Genomic DNA, 17,758 nt, shown 5'->3' with positions numbered 1-17,758 from the left:
CAAATTATAAATAAGGTGTCTTTAAAAGGGATGGAGCTGATAGACCCCCTCCTTAATGAAGTGAATATCCTAGTATCACAATAATGGGGATGAAGACACTGGGTTTTCTCTGCCTGCAGATGGGCTGAAGTAGGAAGCTCACAGTATGACTCTGCAGTATTCCTTGCAAAATGTTTAGGCTGAATTTAATCATGAGGACATTTTCAGATGACTTCAGAATGCAGAGCTTTGAGCCAGACAGCTGACCTGTCCTCTACAAACAAGTCCATGTCACCACCAATGACAACAACCAAAAGAGGAAGAGATGTTTGGGGTTCAAAATGACTAAAAAAGATAAGCTACCTAGTTTTTACCCTTTTTGAACCCAAAATGTCTTTTCGCCTTTTTGTTGTGTTCTTTTTGGTAACATGGACTGTTTGAAGGAGACAGGTGAGTTGTCCTGTTGAATGTTCCACATTTTGCAATTGTCTGAGGATTTCCTCCTATGAAATTCAGGCTAAACATTTTCAGCAAGAACATGGCATTGTTCATACTCTACCCTGGCAGAGTCCTGGATGACATGCTGTCTCATCCCAGCAGTTCTGGACTTCTGTTCTCTGCAGGATGAAAATTGAGAGGAGCAGGGCTAAGGCCTGTCAATGCTGTGTGTCCATCTGAGAATTGGTCTCCGTAGGTATTGATCACAATTGGACTAGGATGGACTGTGGCTTCTCAAATCAAAGGAGCCTGGTGGGTTGAAATCAGCAAGAGCATTCTGTGGTCTAAAATTCAATCCTCTGTAAAGGTTCCCTGCAGTGTCATTGTATTTGGACTTGGACTTGCTTTGCTGTCTTAGTTTTTTCTCATCAATTGGAAAAGCTACTGTTTTGGCATCCTTTCATCCTTTGCATCCTTCTGGTAGTATTTGGTACCTGTAGGGGAGGGAGAGAAAATAATGAAATCAGCATTTTTGTCAGATCCTTTTGAAGGCTGAGTTTAGAGGGATTGCTAAGTGGTGATATCCCAGGGGCAAACTGATCTCCTGCTGGGAGCTTGAGCTGAGGGTGAGGGTTGGGCTGGCTGAAAGGGGAAGCACCATTCACAAGTGAGAAGAAAACACCACTGTATTTCCCTGAACTTCCAGTCAGCCTGCGGTGCAAGATGTAGGGACCCCACCTATGCCCAACCTGCAGCTGGGAACATCAGCCCCTTTCCTCCTGATCACCCCTGTCTGGAGGAGAGTGATGGCTTTTCCTCCCAGTGAGGATGTGCTCAGCATCAATCATACATGCTCAGAGAGAGGGCTGCAGAAAAGGAAGACCCTTTGCAGAGAAACCCACTCCCTTAAACTCCATGTCCCAGTCTTCTAGGGAGGAGCAGGAGGCCATGGGAAGAACTCTGGATATAAGAAGCAGCAGGAACCTCAAACAACATCCACGTCCACTTCCAGGCTTTAAAATCGAGGTGTAGTGATGCCACTGGCATATGATTGAACTAAGGCAACATGACTTGTTATTGAAAACCCAGGAATTAGAACCCACGAACTATGGCCCTTTCAATAAATGTTGGAGAAAGAGAGAGGAAAGTCCCCAATCTGGAGGTCTCAACAGTCATGAGATGCTGTTGGGCCACCTTGGCTAGGACAGGAACCAGGTTTTACAAAGAAATATAAGAAATGTGATGCCTGTGGTGCTTGTTTGGTTGGTTAAAAGAATTTTTTTTAAAGAAAAAACAAATATAAGTAATCTTTCAAAGAGGATCAGGAAAGAAAGAAAATTAAAAGAAAAAAAGAAACTCAAAACGGAGATAGCAAAGAGAGAGCAGGGAGTGTAGTTATGATCCTACTTATTTTCCCTAATGCTTGAAGTTGATTCCACACCTGGTTACACCTTATGGGATTTCTAGAAATCTTCTCAATATCTAGACCAACAAAACTCTGAAGTACAAAGTGAAAAGGATTAGTTTGTGTTTTACTACATTCTCCCCTCCCACTCATTGCTTTTCCAAAGTACATTTTGGGGAAAGTTTACTTTTTAATATTTAATGTCAGTGTCAAGAGTGGCATAAAGAAGTATTCATATATGAGCTCTTGCAGAATTTCAGTCTTGATTTGTTATTGCATTCTCTTCAGGAGAGTGAGACCAATAAGTTTTCTTTCAGGGCTTTGTGGAAGGACAATAACTGACTGAAAGTAAAATGTTCACAATGCAGGGCTGAGCCAATTAGTGGGCTGTAAAATCTGTGTGGTTAAATGTAAACTGGAAGTTTTATTTTAAACTGCCAAAGAAAATACTGAATTCCACCATATATAATATGGCAGGTATTATTTCTGTACATTAAATGTTAATGTAATGATTATTTTTCACTTTATCTTGTATTCAAAATTGAGCAAGTGAGCTTCAAGCAGAGGCTAAAGGTCTAATCTATTAATTTTCTTGTTTTTCTTATTGATTTTTTCTATGCTATACAAACAGTGCTGTTGAGAGAGGAATATAGGTCTCATCAAAGGCTGATGGAGGCTCAACCTTTGGCGTAGCTGCACATATGGGGCACTTCTGTGTTGGTAACCTGAGATCATAGAAGACCAGTGGTCGTTCTTATCTTTAGCCACGTATTAGAGTCACATAGTACCGTTTTAAAACTATACACACCCAAACCACACCCCAGATGATGTAAGTGAGAATCTCAAGGTGTGAGTTCAAGTCATTCATCTTAATTGAAATCTCACCAGGTGTTTATTACATGGCATCAGGAGATAGAGATACTAAATAGAATAACCCAATTTCCCATCATTTTCTTTCCTTTTGCTGTTTATCTCGTGACTGCCTTTGTTCCCAGCGGTTCCATGGATTTCAGTCTTCTCTCTGACAACTTCAATGAAATCTCTCTCTTATCAATTGGACTGGGCCAAAGCAAAGACTATACTGTGGATAAATTCTTGCCTGTCATCTTGTGCATGCATAAAGCTGGTTGTGGAGTCACTTTTCTCAAAGTTAATTCAGAAAATGCTATCTCATGTAAACTGGCCTCAAGATTCATCTGAGTTGCATTTTCGACTATTAACTGGACTTGTGGAAGTGGAAATGAGAATAAAAAGGATAGAGGTTAGAATGATGTACCTCACGATGTATGCAGTTCTGAAGTCCTTCCCTCTGCATGTACTTTTGAAATGTCCATTTATAATGTCATAAATGTCCTCCAGTTAATGTCAGCTCAAATGTGTCCATGAGGTGAGAACATTGAATCCATGGCAACTCCATCTACATTGGCACAAGTCTGCAGATCTGGAGCTGAAGACAAACCTGACTCTAGGCTAGTAGGGAACTCCCACCAGATTCTAGTTGAGTTTTCTAAATGGGGCTCTTTGTGCCCAGTTTTAACACTACTCATTCAGAGGAACAAGGGAAGATTAAGGGTTAAATCAGTTGGGTGGCTAAAAAACCGAATCAAGAGAAAAACCTATGCATAAATGATGCATTAAAGCAATGCTTCCTGCAGAAAGAGATAATGAAGCTGGGGATGCTGGGAGGAAAGGTAAATTTCCCAAGAGATTGTGCAATGCCAGCAAAGAACCCTGTGTTCAGCAGCTTAAACTGTGAATGTGGATGAGGACAAGGAGGTCTGGCTCTCCTGTGGCCATGAGATGGACGCTTAAGACAGCAGAATAAGGAACAGAACAGAGTTCAGAGAGCAATGGAAAAACAGGGACAGAAAAGGCCTTGCAGGGTGGGATCCCATGGGACACAAAGTTAGGACCAGACAGAGGTTACAGCAGCTGCTGGAGAGAAAAAATGGAAGAGAAAAAACAGTGGGAGAATGAGCTGTCACCACAGACAGAGAGAAATAAGAAGTGAGTGCAGCTAAGAGTCATATATGCGATTACCTCTGCACCCTAAGCGTGAAGGTCTGGGAATCCACTTGCTGAACCAGAGTTTTCTTTTAATCATCTTGGGTTTCAAAACACTTGAGGCATGAATGTGGCCAGTGACTTGATGCCCTTGTATGTTGTCCGCTGAGCCTTCAAGTGCATCATCTTCCAGCTGCTGAGGGTTCTCCATTCCAAGAGAGGGCTCTAAAACCAGCTCTGAAAACAAAACCACAGCCAATGGCATCCACTGGCATCCATGATCTTACTGTGACTTTCTCTTCCACCGAAAGGATGTCAAATAAAGAATGTGGCCTTGGACAAGAAAGTCCAAAGTGTGAGGGGAAGCCAATAGAGTGACTTTAATATTTTCTCTTTGTTGATCTTTCTTCCATTACCCAGTAAGGACAAGTTTGTCAAGAGGCCAAGGCACTTCTGATTCACAAAAATATTGAAGAAACACAGGACTAAGAAACACAAATAGCTTCCAGATAGATAAGGCAAAAGCAAGGAAATGCCCCTGTATGTAGTCTGTGCTTTGGGGAGAGAAGTGATTATAAAAGTGAAAGTAAAATCACAGCTGAGGTCAAACAGGAGATGGGGATAGAAGGGCCTGGCAGGGTGGCAGCCCATGGGATGCAGAGGTGAAACCAGATGCAGGTTACAGCAGCTGAGAGAAAAGAAACGGGGAAGCTGGGGAACCTGGAGAATTTACAAAACTTGCATCATTATAAGACCTATTGCATATACATATACACCCTATGTAGCATGCACACCAAATACATATATGTGATAAATGACATCAATTTATGTATCTGTACATAATCCAAATAAAATGTATTATACAGGAATTTGTGAGATATTGAATGTAACATTATAATCACTATTGTGGTTTATTGAAATTTGAAAATAAATTAGACGCATGAAAATAATGAAGAAGAAAAAGTACGGGAGAAACAAATGACCTATTAGAAAGCAGGAGAAATCAACAGCTGAAGGAAAATATCAATGAGACAAAAGCATTCACTCTGTCCTCTCACCTGGAGTCCGATTCAGGCTCTGGATTCCAGGGAACGTGAGTAAGTGACAGTGTGTGTGAGCCAGTGGCGTGAGTCTTAGCTGGGGATGTGAGAACCCCTAGAGAAGCAGAGGAGATTCCAGTGGGAAGAAATCAGTTTAAATAAGTTATCATGGCACCTATAAGGAACTGCACATCTCTTGACAACCGCTGAGCACCATCCATGTGTCCTCTCCAGGGACCCAGATAATGCTTGTTATTTCATGTGACCATCCCTCCTCCTGAGTACAGGGGTCCCCTCATTCTTCAGCTGTGGACATCCCAAAGCCTCCAGGAGGTGATATTGAGTGGAATGGAGTGTGAGAAGGAACACGACCCAGGTCTTTAAGGAAATCTGAGCAAAAGTGGTTTCTGTGAGATGGATATTGAGGACATAGTTGTAGACATGGGTGGAGATGATGAACTAAATGGATTTTCATAAAAGAGACTGATGTGAATACTTTCTACATGAAAGTAGCCCTTCTTTTTTTTGTTTTGTTTTGTTTTTGTTTTTGTTTTTGTTTTTGTTTTTTTAAGCAGAAAATAGGGAGAAGACAGAGCTGGACATGTCATGAGACTGACTCCTGGGCTCAGACTTTACACTGTTACTGAATGTGCCTCATAGGTTATTAGTGAAAGTGCCTGACAGTGGAGATTTGGACACTGATTTGGTCTTGTGCAAACTGTGATTTGCTTACTGTGACCTGCTCTTCTGAATTTCTTTACAGGAAATCAAAAGGATCATGAGAAAGAGGAAGGGAAAGCACCAGTGTGCAGAGGAGTATGTGTGAGAAACGAAGGGAAGAGGGGTCTCTACAAAACAGAGAGCCTCACAATTGCTCTACTCAGAGACGGCATATTCTGTGAAGTCATTTTCTAAATGTATATTTGGCAGAAAAACAAGTGGATTAGATTACAGCTATTTACAGGTTTATTCAGCAATTGTTATTGAATTAGGCCCTTTGGAAATTATAATAATTAATACTCTCAACAATGATAACAAGTGGATGCTATTTTTTAGGTAGCTCTGATGAGAAAACAGAGATTTACATCCCCAAAAGACAAAATCATAGATTTCAACTTGACCCTGAGTGAGCACAGAGAGGCCCCATTCTCTCCTCCACCGATAGCACAGTGACCACCAAGACCTGGATTAGACGTACCTATTACCCTTTCCTTCCCTACCTGTAAAGGGACATTCGGTCCTAGAATCAGCATTGGCTATGAAGCTAAAGGTGGTGGAGACAAGGCCCTGGCTGGCTAAGCCAATCCCACAGTCGAACCCTTGATCCGGCTGTAGTCCCAGGTAATTGGGCACCAGGGTGCATGGCTCCCGCTGTGTCTCTGAAGCCTGCACCTCTGATAGGTAGCAGCTCAAGTCTCCACTGCAAGTCCCTTGGGGAGAGTTCTCCTGGGTAGGAGCTGAAAGAGAAAGTAGGAACAGTCTCACTTTTCCCTTTGTTAAATGCACCCAGAACACCCATCTTTGCTGTCCCTGCTTTTCACTAAAGCCTTCCAGTGAACCAGGCCATACAGACAGACATCATTTAAATGCAGGTGATGTTACCTTTTCTGTCATAGATGTGATTACCTCTGCACACTAAGCGTGCAGTGTAGGGAGTCCGCTTGCTGGACCGGAGTTTTCTTTTAATCATCTTGGGTTTCCAAACACTTGAGGCATGAATGTGGCCAGTGACTTGATGCCCTTGTGTGTTGTCCGCTGAGCCTTCAAGTGCATCATCTTCCAGCTGCAGAGGGTTCTTCATTCCAACAGAGGGCTCTAAAACCAGCTCTGAAAACAAAATGACAGCCAATGGCATCCGAGGGCATCCATGATCTTACTGTGACTTTCTCTTCCACCCAAAGGATGTCAAATCAGGAATATGGAATTGGACAAGAAAGTTCAAAGAGTAAGGGGAAGCCAACAGAGTGACTTTAATATTTTCTTTTTATTGATCTTTCTTCCATTACTCAGTAAGGACAAGTTTTTCGGGAGGCAAAAGCACTTGGATTCACAAAAGTATTCAAGAAACACAGGATTAGGAAACACAAACAGCCTCCAGGTAGATAAGACCTATTGCATATACATATAGGCCCTATGTAGCATGCACACCAAATATATATATGTGATAAATGACATCAATTTATAATCTGTACATAATTCAATGAAAACATATTATACAGAAAATTGAGAGATACTGAATGTAACATTATAATCACTATTCTGGTTTATTAAAATTGTGAAAAAAATTAGAAGCACTAGAACAATGAGGAAGAAAAGGTGTGGGAGAAATCACCAGCTGAAGGAAAATATCAATCAGACAAAAGCATTCACTCTGTCCTCTGACCTGGAGCCTGATTCAGGCTCTGGACTCCAGGGAATGGGAGTAAGAGAGTTTTTGTGTGAGCCAGTGGGGTCAGTCTTGGCTGAGAATGTGAGAATCCATAGAGAAGCAAAGGAGGATCCAGTGGGAAGAAATCAGTTTAAATAAATTATCACAGCACGTGTAAGGAACTGCACATCTCCCAACAACCTGTGGGCACCCTCCACGTATCCTCTCTATGGACACAGATGGTGCTCTTTATCTCACATGACCTTCCCTCCTCCTGAGGACAAGGGTGCCCTTATTCTTCAGCTGAGGACATCACCTGACAGTTGAGCAGCAGGCAGCTCCAGGGGCTCTAGGAGATTATGTTGAGTGGGATGGAGAGCGAGAATAAACACGACCCAGGTTTTTAAGGAAATCGGAGCCCACGTGGATCCCTGTGAGCTGGAAACTGAGGACATGGCTGTGGACATGAGTGGAGATGATGAACTAAATGGATTTTCATGAAAGAGACTGATATGTATACTTTCCGTGTGAAAGCCAAAAAAAAAAAAAAAAGGAGAAAAAGGAGCTGGGTATGTCATGAGACTGACTCGTGGACCCAGGATTTAACTATTACTGAATATGCCTCATAGGTTGTCACTGAAAGTGCCTGATAGTGGAGATTTTGCTTCATGAGGGATGGGGAAGAAGAACAAGAAAACTGGCAGAGGAGTATGTGTGAGAAACGAAGGCAAGAGGGGTCTCTAGAAAACAGAGAGTGTCACAATTGCTCTACCTCAGAGAAGGCATAGTCTGTGATGTGACTTTCTACATGTAAATTTGGCAGAAAGACAAGTGGATTAGATAATAGCTATTTACAGGTTAATTCAGCAATTGTTATTGAATCAGGCCCTTTGGAAATTATAATAATACTTTCAACAATTATTACAGGTAGATACTATTTTTTAGATAGCTCTGATGAGGAAACAGAGATTTACATCCCCAAAAGACAAATTCTTAGGCCAACACGAACAACCAGAAAGAGGCAAACCCAGGACCTAAGAGCAGATTTTGTCCTATGTCCCAGGCTCTTGCTCACCTCACTGTGTTGAAGCATCATGGATTTCAATTTAACCCTAAGTGAGCACGGAGAGGCCCCATTCTCTCCTCCATCCATAGCACAGTGACCACCAAGACCTGGATTAGACCTTCCTATTCCCCTTTCCTTCCCTACCTTGAGAGGGACATTGGGTCCCAGAATCAGCATTGGCTGTGAAGCTGCAGGCAGTGGAGGAAAGGCCCCACCTGGCTAAGCCATTCCCTCAGTCGAACCCTTGATCCAGCTGTAGTCCGAGACAATTGGGCACCACGGTGCCTGGGTCCTGCTGTTTCTGTGAAGCCTGCACCTCTGGCAGGTAGTAGCTCAAGTCTCCACTACAAGTCCCTTGGGGACAGGTCTCCAGGGAGGGAGCTGAAAGAATGGGGCTTCAGTAGAAACAGTCTCAGTTTTCCCATTGTTAAATGCACCCAGAACACCCATCTTTGCTGTCTCTGCTTCTCACTAAAACCTTCCATTGACCCAGGCCCCACTGACAGACATCATGTAAATGCAGGTGATGTCACCTTTCCTGTCTGTGCCTGGAGAAGCTGACAGGAGCTGTGGTTCCAGGGCTAGGGTGTCCCTTTAATGAAATAGTTGTGCAAAACTGCCTGCATATGTGGGTGGCCAGAGGAGAAATAATGGCACTGTTGAAGGCAAGTAGTTAGGAACAATTTCAGAAAGGAGAGATTCCAGATAATGAAGAAAGGTTTCTTGGGTAAATATATCTAGATGAACTACGGTGGGCAAGAACTTGCTAAAAGCCCTAACCCCTTTCCAGCTTTCATGCCCACAGCCTGCTCTTGTAAGAAGGAGCTAGGTGACAGAGGAGTCACTTGGGACAGGAGAAGAGGAAGTTTCACCCTATGTGATCAAAACTGTATCCCAGCACCAGATTGAAAACAGGCTCAGTGTAGATGGCCTCCCTGCATTGACCCCCTGTCTCAGCAGCACAAGTTGCCAAAAAAAAAAACATGTGGAGGCTGCCTGGGAAGACACTGGAGCTTTGTGAACTTCAGGCTGGAGTACTCACAGGCTACATCCAGAGCAGAGCATGTGAGCTGATCATCCAATGAGGACAAGGTGCCACTATAAGGCTGGTGGCAGTCAGACAGGTCATGCTGAACTGAGGGAGTCAAGTAAATTTCATCCAAGGAGTCCTCTGGGACTTCCTGCTCTTTTACTTCTGGCAGCTCCTGGCTCAGCCTGGAGTAAATAAGACAAAAGATACACATTGGACAGGACCAAAACCAGTGCACCTAGCTGGTTCCATAGGGAGGACCACAGGAGAGGCCAGAGGAAGCCAAGTACAGTGCCCTGAGAGAGACATAACCATCCTTCCCTGTCTCAAGCAGGAGACAGAGCGGCAGGTGCTCAGTGCACTGGGCAGACAATGAGCTGGGGAGGAAGGAAATGGAAGAATCCCTGTGGGAAACTGCCAGGAAACAGTGCATTCAGCACTTCTGTACACATTTTGTTGAAACTAGCATCAGAGGCCAATTGAGTACAGATTCTTGAATCTTCACAGAGTTCCTTTATACTCAATATCACTTGTTCTCAAAACTGCGAGCATGACATGAGCTATTTTTATTCCTTTTCCTTGCATCAAATACTTGCAAACATGGTAATGCCAAAGAGGCAGACATGAGGTAAGATCAGAAAATCCCTGAACTTGGTCAGCTCACCTGGCTCAACTGATTGTGGGTTCCTATGCTTGAGAGGAATTAAGAAATTGAAATCTATTTAAGTACCACAATAAAGAAGACAACATTGATAAGGGGGAATTTGCAATGGAATGGATGGATGACATTGTTTTATTCATCACTTTCCATCTGATTTTCTCCTGGATCCCTGGTCTCCAAGTGTCACTGTTGAGCTAACAGCCCACAAATCCACAGTTACCTGGGGGGCACTGGTGCTTTCCCTTCTTCTTCTCCATGATTCTTTTGATTTCCTGTAAAGAAATTCAGAAGAGCAGGTTACAGTAAGCAAATCACACTTCACATAAGACCAAATCAGTGTCCAGTCATAGCACAGGGACATCAATATCCTGAGTGTAAGAATGTGATATTCTGCCAGGAAGATTCTAGTGTGGTCTAGATCAAGTCTTTTCAGAAGTAGATGAGCCTGCTTTCCAGACCCATGGGACAGAATCTCCCTCATCTAGTAGATCTTATTCATATATCCTCTGACCTAACTCTGTGCAAACAATTAAACAAAACTTTTTCCCCATGATCTTCCAAAATGGCCTAACTATTCTTCAGAAGTGTTGCTGCAATACTGATTTATCTCACTACATATTCTGGTCAATGAATTCTTAGAGTAATTTATATTTCTCCTGGTAGCAGGGTGAGTGCCTAGCTAAGACAAGCTGACTCAAAGGAGACAAAGACTGAGGCTGAGAAGAATGACACCAGGGAAACAACATCTTTAGATAAGTAGGCAAGGCTGTCTTCGACAGTGGCCTTGAACAAGCATAGAAACTGCATGGACATTGTGCAGGGGCACAAATTACATCATTAGAGGTGACAAGAGACATAGGAATTGAGCTAGGTGGCCTACCAGGTACCTCCTGTACACCTTCTGTACACAGGTGGCTATGAAGTTGTCCCACCTGCCTATGGTCCACCTGATATTGGGGCCAAGGAGAATTAGAAAGCTAACTGACCCTCTCGCATTTATATTAAATGTTCTATCCTAGTCCCCCTTCCTCCCTCTCTCCTTCCCTCCCTACTTTTATCCTTCACTTCCTTCCTTTCCTCTCCTTCCTCCCCTCCCTACTTCCTTCCTTCCTTCCTTCTTTCTTTCCTTCTTTTACTTTTGAGATAGGGTCTCTCTATCACCCAGGGTAGAGTGCAGTGGTGCAATCATGACTCACTGCAGCCTCAATTTCCTGTGCACAGATGGTTCTCCTAACTCAGGCTCCAGAGTAGTTGGCACTACAGATGTGAACCACCTTGCCTGGGCAATTTTTTTATATTCGTTGTAAAGATGGATTTCACCACACTTCCCAAGCTCATCTTGAACTCTTGAACTCAAGTAATCCACCCACCTGGGCCTCCTACAGTGCTGAAACTACAGATGTGAGCCACTGCCCCCAGCTTCATCCTAGTTTCCAATTCAAATCAACAGGTTTGTATATAGCCTGTCCTCAGAATTGATCTTTCTTAGCCTAGACAGAGGTATGAGGGACAAAGAATATAAAGGCTACCTGGGAGAATGTTTGAAGTTTCGTCCCCTTCATCTTGAAGCATTCACTGTCTACAACCAGAGCAGGGTCAACTTTGTCTCCCTCAAATGTGACTTTGGCGCTCCTGTGAGTCTGGTTGGAGTCAGAAGCGCCATCGCTGTTTGAACAATGGACAGCACATTCCTCCAGTGAGTCCTGAGGGACTTCCTTTTCCTCAGCCTTCTGCACCCCTCTGATGAGCCACGTAGGATAGAGATGACAAAGATTAAACCCAGAGGGATTGGACCCCAGGAGTGCCAGCTGGTTGTGATGGGAGGCATAAGGTAGTGGTCCCAGAAAGCAAAGGGGAGGTTCCATTTAAGACAGAACAGGAAATCCTCCTCTGTCTGCAACAGAGCATGGCTGCCTTCAGAACCAGAGAGGAAGAGAGCAGCTGGTATTCATTACACTGGAGAGACAGGAGCTGAGGAAAGCAGAGGCTCAGCTGCTTCTGTATGGTACAGTCTTCACGGCACTCACACAGAACCAAAAACAGCTGCCACACCGTGTGTCTAAGCTGGGTTGTATTTAACATGCTGTGGCCAAGGGAATACAGGTTGTCTGAGCCTCGGTAGACTCCGGAGATGCTGTGCCTTGTAATTTTTTTTTTTAATTTTAACATTGTCATGTGAAAAGTAAAATTTTCCTGGGCACTTTTCTTGGTGTTTAACTTTGGTAGATGCTTCCTAATTCCTCTGCTTGTTGTCTCTTTGTTATTTATCTTCCCTAACAAGAGTCTAAGGACAACCATGTGGAAAGCGGCTTTCCATCTCATCCTGGCTTCACAAGGGAGGACAGGTCTCTTCTGCGTGTGCAGGAAGTCCCTAGGGCTAGTGAGCATATCGAGGGTCATGCTTACAGGTGCCGTGAAGACAATGGACAAGCATGTTAACACGGCTATTTCCTTGTTGGTGAGTGCATGAAATCAGTGCACTCTGCAGTTGTCTGTATCCTGCATCTACGATCTATGACTACCTTCACCCACCTGTGTTCTTTCTGAGATTTTTTTTCCGTATTTTACCACCCATTACCTGCTCCTGATTATTCAGTGTTACCTGGGGGCAGGTGATTCCTGTACTTTCTCGACCTCCTCATCTGTAACACCTTCACCTTCATCTTCATCACTTTCTACAAATACAGAAGCCATCTATTCAGATATTTCCCACTTTACCCACTGGAAGCACGGTCAGTCATATGTGCACTGAGACATGAACATCCATGTATGGGTCTGCATTGTACTGAAAACTCTCCTGTTTATCTCTACAAAATGCCCTGGCATGTTCTCCTGATTTATGAGGGAATGTGTTGCTGACCTGGAGGGTCACCATCAAGATGTGGCCAAATATTGAAAAGACTTCTTGCTCCCCATATTACTGGAGGCTTGTCCAGCCTCTCTCTAAGCTTCAGCAGCTGTCTCCCCAATCCTGCCACTGTTCTGATACCCAGGCACAGGTTCTGTGTCCTGTCACAGCTTGCATTACAACCTGTATCTTTCTCTTAAGACAGTACAAACAAACTTGTCCCACAGTACTCCGGGGACTTCATGTCCCACTTACATCGGGGACTTCATGGGCTCTCCAAGAGACTTCCACTGTGCTACCCAGGAACACTCTCTCCATGGGGAGTGCTCCAGTCTAGACCACTTCCTACCACCAAATGCCCCCACATCAGGTGCCTTCTCCAATACCACACAGCAAGGGGCTTTATCTCATTGTGAAATATAGTCATAAGTGTTCCCACATTTGAATGCAAGAGACAATTTGTCTGCCTTTACAGATTTAGAGACAGGAACTCACGAAGGATAAATTAATCAGTTCCTCACAGTTGCTAAAGGCATTGCTGAAGATAGAGCCTGGGAACCTTCATTCTTAGTCCAGGGCTCTTTTTACTTTAACAAGCTGCATCCTGTCACAGCCTCCTTCCTGTCCTTTAAAACTGGACAGATGCTGCCTCTTGCCCCAAAGACCACGTTCCAGCAAGACACGAGGGGACATTTGCAATCCTGTGACCTGCAACCCCATGGATTACCCATTTCTGTTTTTGCCCAGGAAGTCCTGGTGATGTCATGGCTACAAATTTTTAGTAGAAAGAAACCCTACCCATAAAAAGTGTCATTGTGGAGGTGTGGAGGTCTGGAGACTTTTATAAGCCTGGGGCTGTGGGTCATCAGGGCCTGTGTCAAACTTACCTAGGCTGAGCTTGTTGACAAGATGCTCTGCCAGCCTGTGCCCCTCAGCCAGCTGCACCTGGAGGTCCTGACCCTGGGACTTTTCAGGGCCACCAGGAGTGAGGAGGGCCTTCAAATACTGATACAGTGAAGGGGAGGCATCTCTCCCTTCCTGTAACTTCTCCTGTAACTGGGTCAGCTCTCTGGCCTGAGAGTGAACCAGGGCTTTATATTGCCTATGGTGAGATAGCAGAGAATGTTTAATAACGGAAAGTGATGACTGATCAGTTCTAATACTGCAACGGAGGTTTATGTGAGAATGTCCTCAAGGAGCCCTCCAAGCAGAAGGTCAAAACACATTTGGGGAAATGCCAGTGTCCAATATATATGTACATATATATTTATATTTGACAGGGCATGGTGGCTCATGCCTGTAATCCTAGCACTTTGGGAGGCTGAGGTGAGCACATTACCTGAGGTCAGGAGTTCAAACCCAGCCTTACCAATATGGTGAAACCCTGTTTCTACTAAAAATACAAAAATTAGCCAGGCATGATGGTGCATGCCTGCAGTCCCAGCTACTCAGGAGGCTGAGACAGGAGAATTGCTTGAACCCTGGAAGCAGAGGTTGCAGTTAGCTGAGATTGTGTGACTACACTACCGCCTGAGTGACAGAAATGACTCCATTAAAATATTCATATATATAATATATATATATATATATATATATATATATATATATATATATAGTATAGATACATGTTGTATTTCTATATACAAAGACTTCCTTTGTATCGGAGAGGGCTCCTGTAAGATCCTCTGTGATTTTCATTTATTTCTTCTGTAAACAAAAGTCATTGTCTTCTTAAGTCAGTTTCAAGGGGGTGTTCTTTTAGCTCCCCACTTTGGCTATGTACATTTCTATGTGAAAATTCACATAGTGCATCTTGCAGTGACTGGAAACAGAACTGTGCACAGAAATGTGGTCAGGTGCAGATGGGGTGATTTGGAAAGATGAAAGAAGAAAGGAATGGCAGGTCAAGAAGGCAATACTGATTGAACGAATGATTTGCTGCAGTCAGGAGGTGACTCTGACTAAGAGTAAATGGGCGGTGATCACACACTATTTTGAGTATATTAAATGCTGCTGGGTTGTTCATTTTCTTTTAATGAATTTTGGATATGCATATTTCAACTCAACAGTTAGCTGTTTTAAGAAGAGGAAACAAAGCTCAAGAAAAAACTGCAACCCATAACTTGCTAAGATTACTGTTCTGTTTTACGAGTGTTTGCGTGAAATGTGTCTGCCATGGAAATGAATGCCCTTGTCCTGGCCCAGCTTAGCTCTACTTCTCCCAGCTGAACTGCTGCACTTCAGAGATCACACTGCTGCCCACCTGCCTGTCCCCACAGCATCTGCTCACCTGAGCTCCACAGCTTGCCTGAGCTTCTCTGCCAGCTTCTCCTCTATGAACTGCACTTCATCCCTCAGCACAGAGTCTATGATGTCTTTGTCCTCTTCACACTCTGAGAAGAGACAGTCATGCCTGCCTCAGTGGAAGGCTGGACATGCTTGTGTGGTCACTGCCTGTAAGGCAGGTGGCAGTGTCTATCCCAAGGACAAAAGCATCCCCAGTACCAGAGAGTAGTGAGAGATTTTTTCATTTTTTCTTATCAACCTCCCAACTTTCTGGCATCTGACACTCTCCATCTTACAGATGGGAAAAAAGAAACTCATTGACACAGCAAGTAACTTGATAGGATGATTCACCTGGGATGAGGCAGAGTCAGAATTCATAGCCCGGAAGGTCTGGCTCTGAATCCTGGGACACTTTCCCAAGCCGTGCAGCCTCTCCTGTCAAACACTCTACTGAGGCATGAAGTAGTGATATCCTGTATAGTAGGAAAAGCCTTAGGACTGTGGGACTCATGGATTCCCTCTACTAGGAATTTCAAGCACATATATGTCAAAGATTTAAAATACCATATCTGAATATAATTGCATAAAATATGAGGCATAAGACCCTGAAGTCATCATAGAAATATGACCAAATACTAATAAAGTTTGAATTAAGTTCGAAACAGCAGGATGAAGAACTAATAGATAGTGTTCACTCTGTGCCAAGAATTGCTCTAGGAGATTTGGAAGAAACTTGTCCTGTAATTCATTGTAGCAACTTACAGAGGTAGATATTATTACAATAGCCAATGAACAGATGAGGAAACTGAGTTGCAGAGAAGATAGGCTACTTGGATGGAGCCTAGGAGACTGGCCCAGGCTCCCTGCTCTGCACACGACACTGCTACCTCCCCAGTGTCTTACATGCTGTCTTTATTCCTCTTTAGAGAAAGAGCCGGTGCCCCAGGAAGCAGGACTTCCCTATTCCCAGTTGCTACCTGCTATTCATGCTGTTACTTATGGATGCCACTGTTACTATTGAGAGCAGTCTCTTACTTTAAGTTCTTTAGAGCAGGTACTCTGTACTCTTGCCACATTTTCTCCGGGTTTTCCTTAAGAGAGATTTGCCTATCGGCCTCAAAGAAGCTTAAATGGAATTGCAGTTCGTTAGTTCCAGGCATTTAGACCAACAGACTAGATGTTATTCACCTGCAGGATCGTCTAGGGTACAGAGAGCGTTCTCATAAACATGACGGAGCATCTTGATGAGAAAAGCAAGTGGTTCTGTGCCTGTGTCAGAGGTTAGCAAGCAGGATTTTAACTCTAGTCCCACCTCATTTCGGAATGCTAAGGTGGAAAAGTGGCTAAATACGTTGTGCCTCTGTTTTCCATACTTAACACAATGAAGTGAAAATACCCATTTCTGCTTTCCCAGAACTAATAAAAGGATGAAATTAATTTTGATGAAGAAACTGTTTAGTATCCCAGGGAGAAGACGGGTGCTGATTGATCACTTTCGTGATGGTGAATCTATAGAAGTTACTGTATTTGTTGAGTTGCTGGGCCAGAGCGTAGGCAGTAGCTTGACTTATAAAAAATTTCTCCTTGAGCTCTTCAAACTGAAGTTGGCTCTCTGCCAGCTGGAAGTGCAAATCCTCGTTGGTTTCTTGGATTTCCATCTCTGCCCTGTCATGGGACAAATGTGTGGCAGTTACCACCATGCTGATGTTTGTGGCGGGAGAATTCAAACAGGGACTGGGGAGAAGAAACCCAAGCACATGATGGATCAAAAACTAGTGAAATCAACAAGGTTTAGTCAGGACTGAGGGATGACAACAGCTGGAATGGCCCACTTAGGGTTGCAAAGAACTTAATCAACACCCCACAGCACTTCAGAATCCTTAACAGCAAAAACAGTGTTTAGGATGCCTGAGCATCCAAAACACTCAGTTCGGAGGTGACTCTGACTAGGAGTAAATGGGCGGTGAACACACACCATTTTGAGTGTATTAAATGCTGCTGGGTGGTTCATTTTCTTTTAATGAATTTTGGATATGCAGATTTCTACTCGTCAATTAGTTGTTTTAAGAAGAGAAAACAAAGCTCAAGAAACAACTGCAACCCATACCTTGCTAAGATTACTCTTCTGTTTTATGAGTGTGTGAAATGTGCCTGCCATGGAAACGCCTGCCCTTGTCCTGGCCCAGCTTAGCTCCTGCTTCTTCCAGCTGAACTGCTGCACTTCAGAGATCACACCGCTGCCCACATGCCTGTCCCCATAGTGTCTGCTCACCTGAGCTCCTCAGCTTACCTGAGCTTCTCTGCCAGCTTCTCCTCTATGAACTGCGCTTCATCCCTCAGCACAGAGTCTATGATGTCTTTGTCCTCTTCACACTCTGAGAAGAGACAGTCATGCCTGCCTCAGTGGAAAGCTGGACATGCTTGTGTGGTCACTGCCTGCAGGGCAGGCGACATTGTCTATCCCAAGGACAAAAGCATCCCCAGTACCAGATTGTAATGAGGGATTTTTTTCATTTTTTTCTTATCAACCTTCAAACTTGCTGGCATCTGATACTCTCCAACTTAGAGATGGGTTAAAAGAAACTCATTGACACATCAAGCAATTTGACAGGTTGATTCACCTGGGATGAGGC

The 17,758-nt window shown here is 43.8% G+C and overlaps 1 pseudogene; it reads right to left on the bottom strand.

Moving 5' to 3' along the window:
* Nucleotides 1–406: 406 nt before the first annotated feature.
* LOC101031060 (NBPF family member NBPF4-like) lies at nt 407–16,825 on the bottom strand (annotated as a pseudogene).
* Nucleotides 16,826–17,758: the final 933 nt, after the last annotated feature.

The sequence above is a fragment of the Saimiri boliviensis genome, chromosome 12, assembly GCF_048565385.1.
Source record: "Saimiri boliviensis isolate mSaiBol1 chromosome 12, mSaiBol1.pri, whole genome shotgun sequence".
NCBI lineage: Eukaryota > Metazoa > Chordata > Mammalia > Primates > Cebidae > Saimiri > Saimiri boliviensis.
The sequence above is the reverse complement of the archived record's forward strand: the minus strand, read 5'-3'. Positions and strand labels throughout refer to the sequence as shown.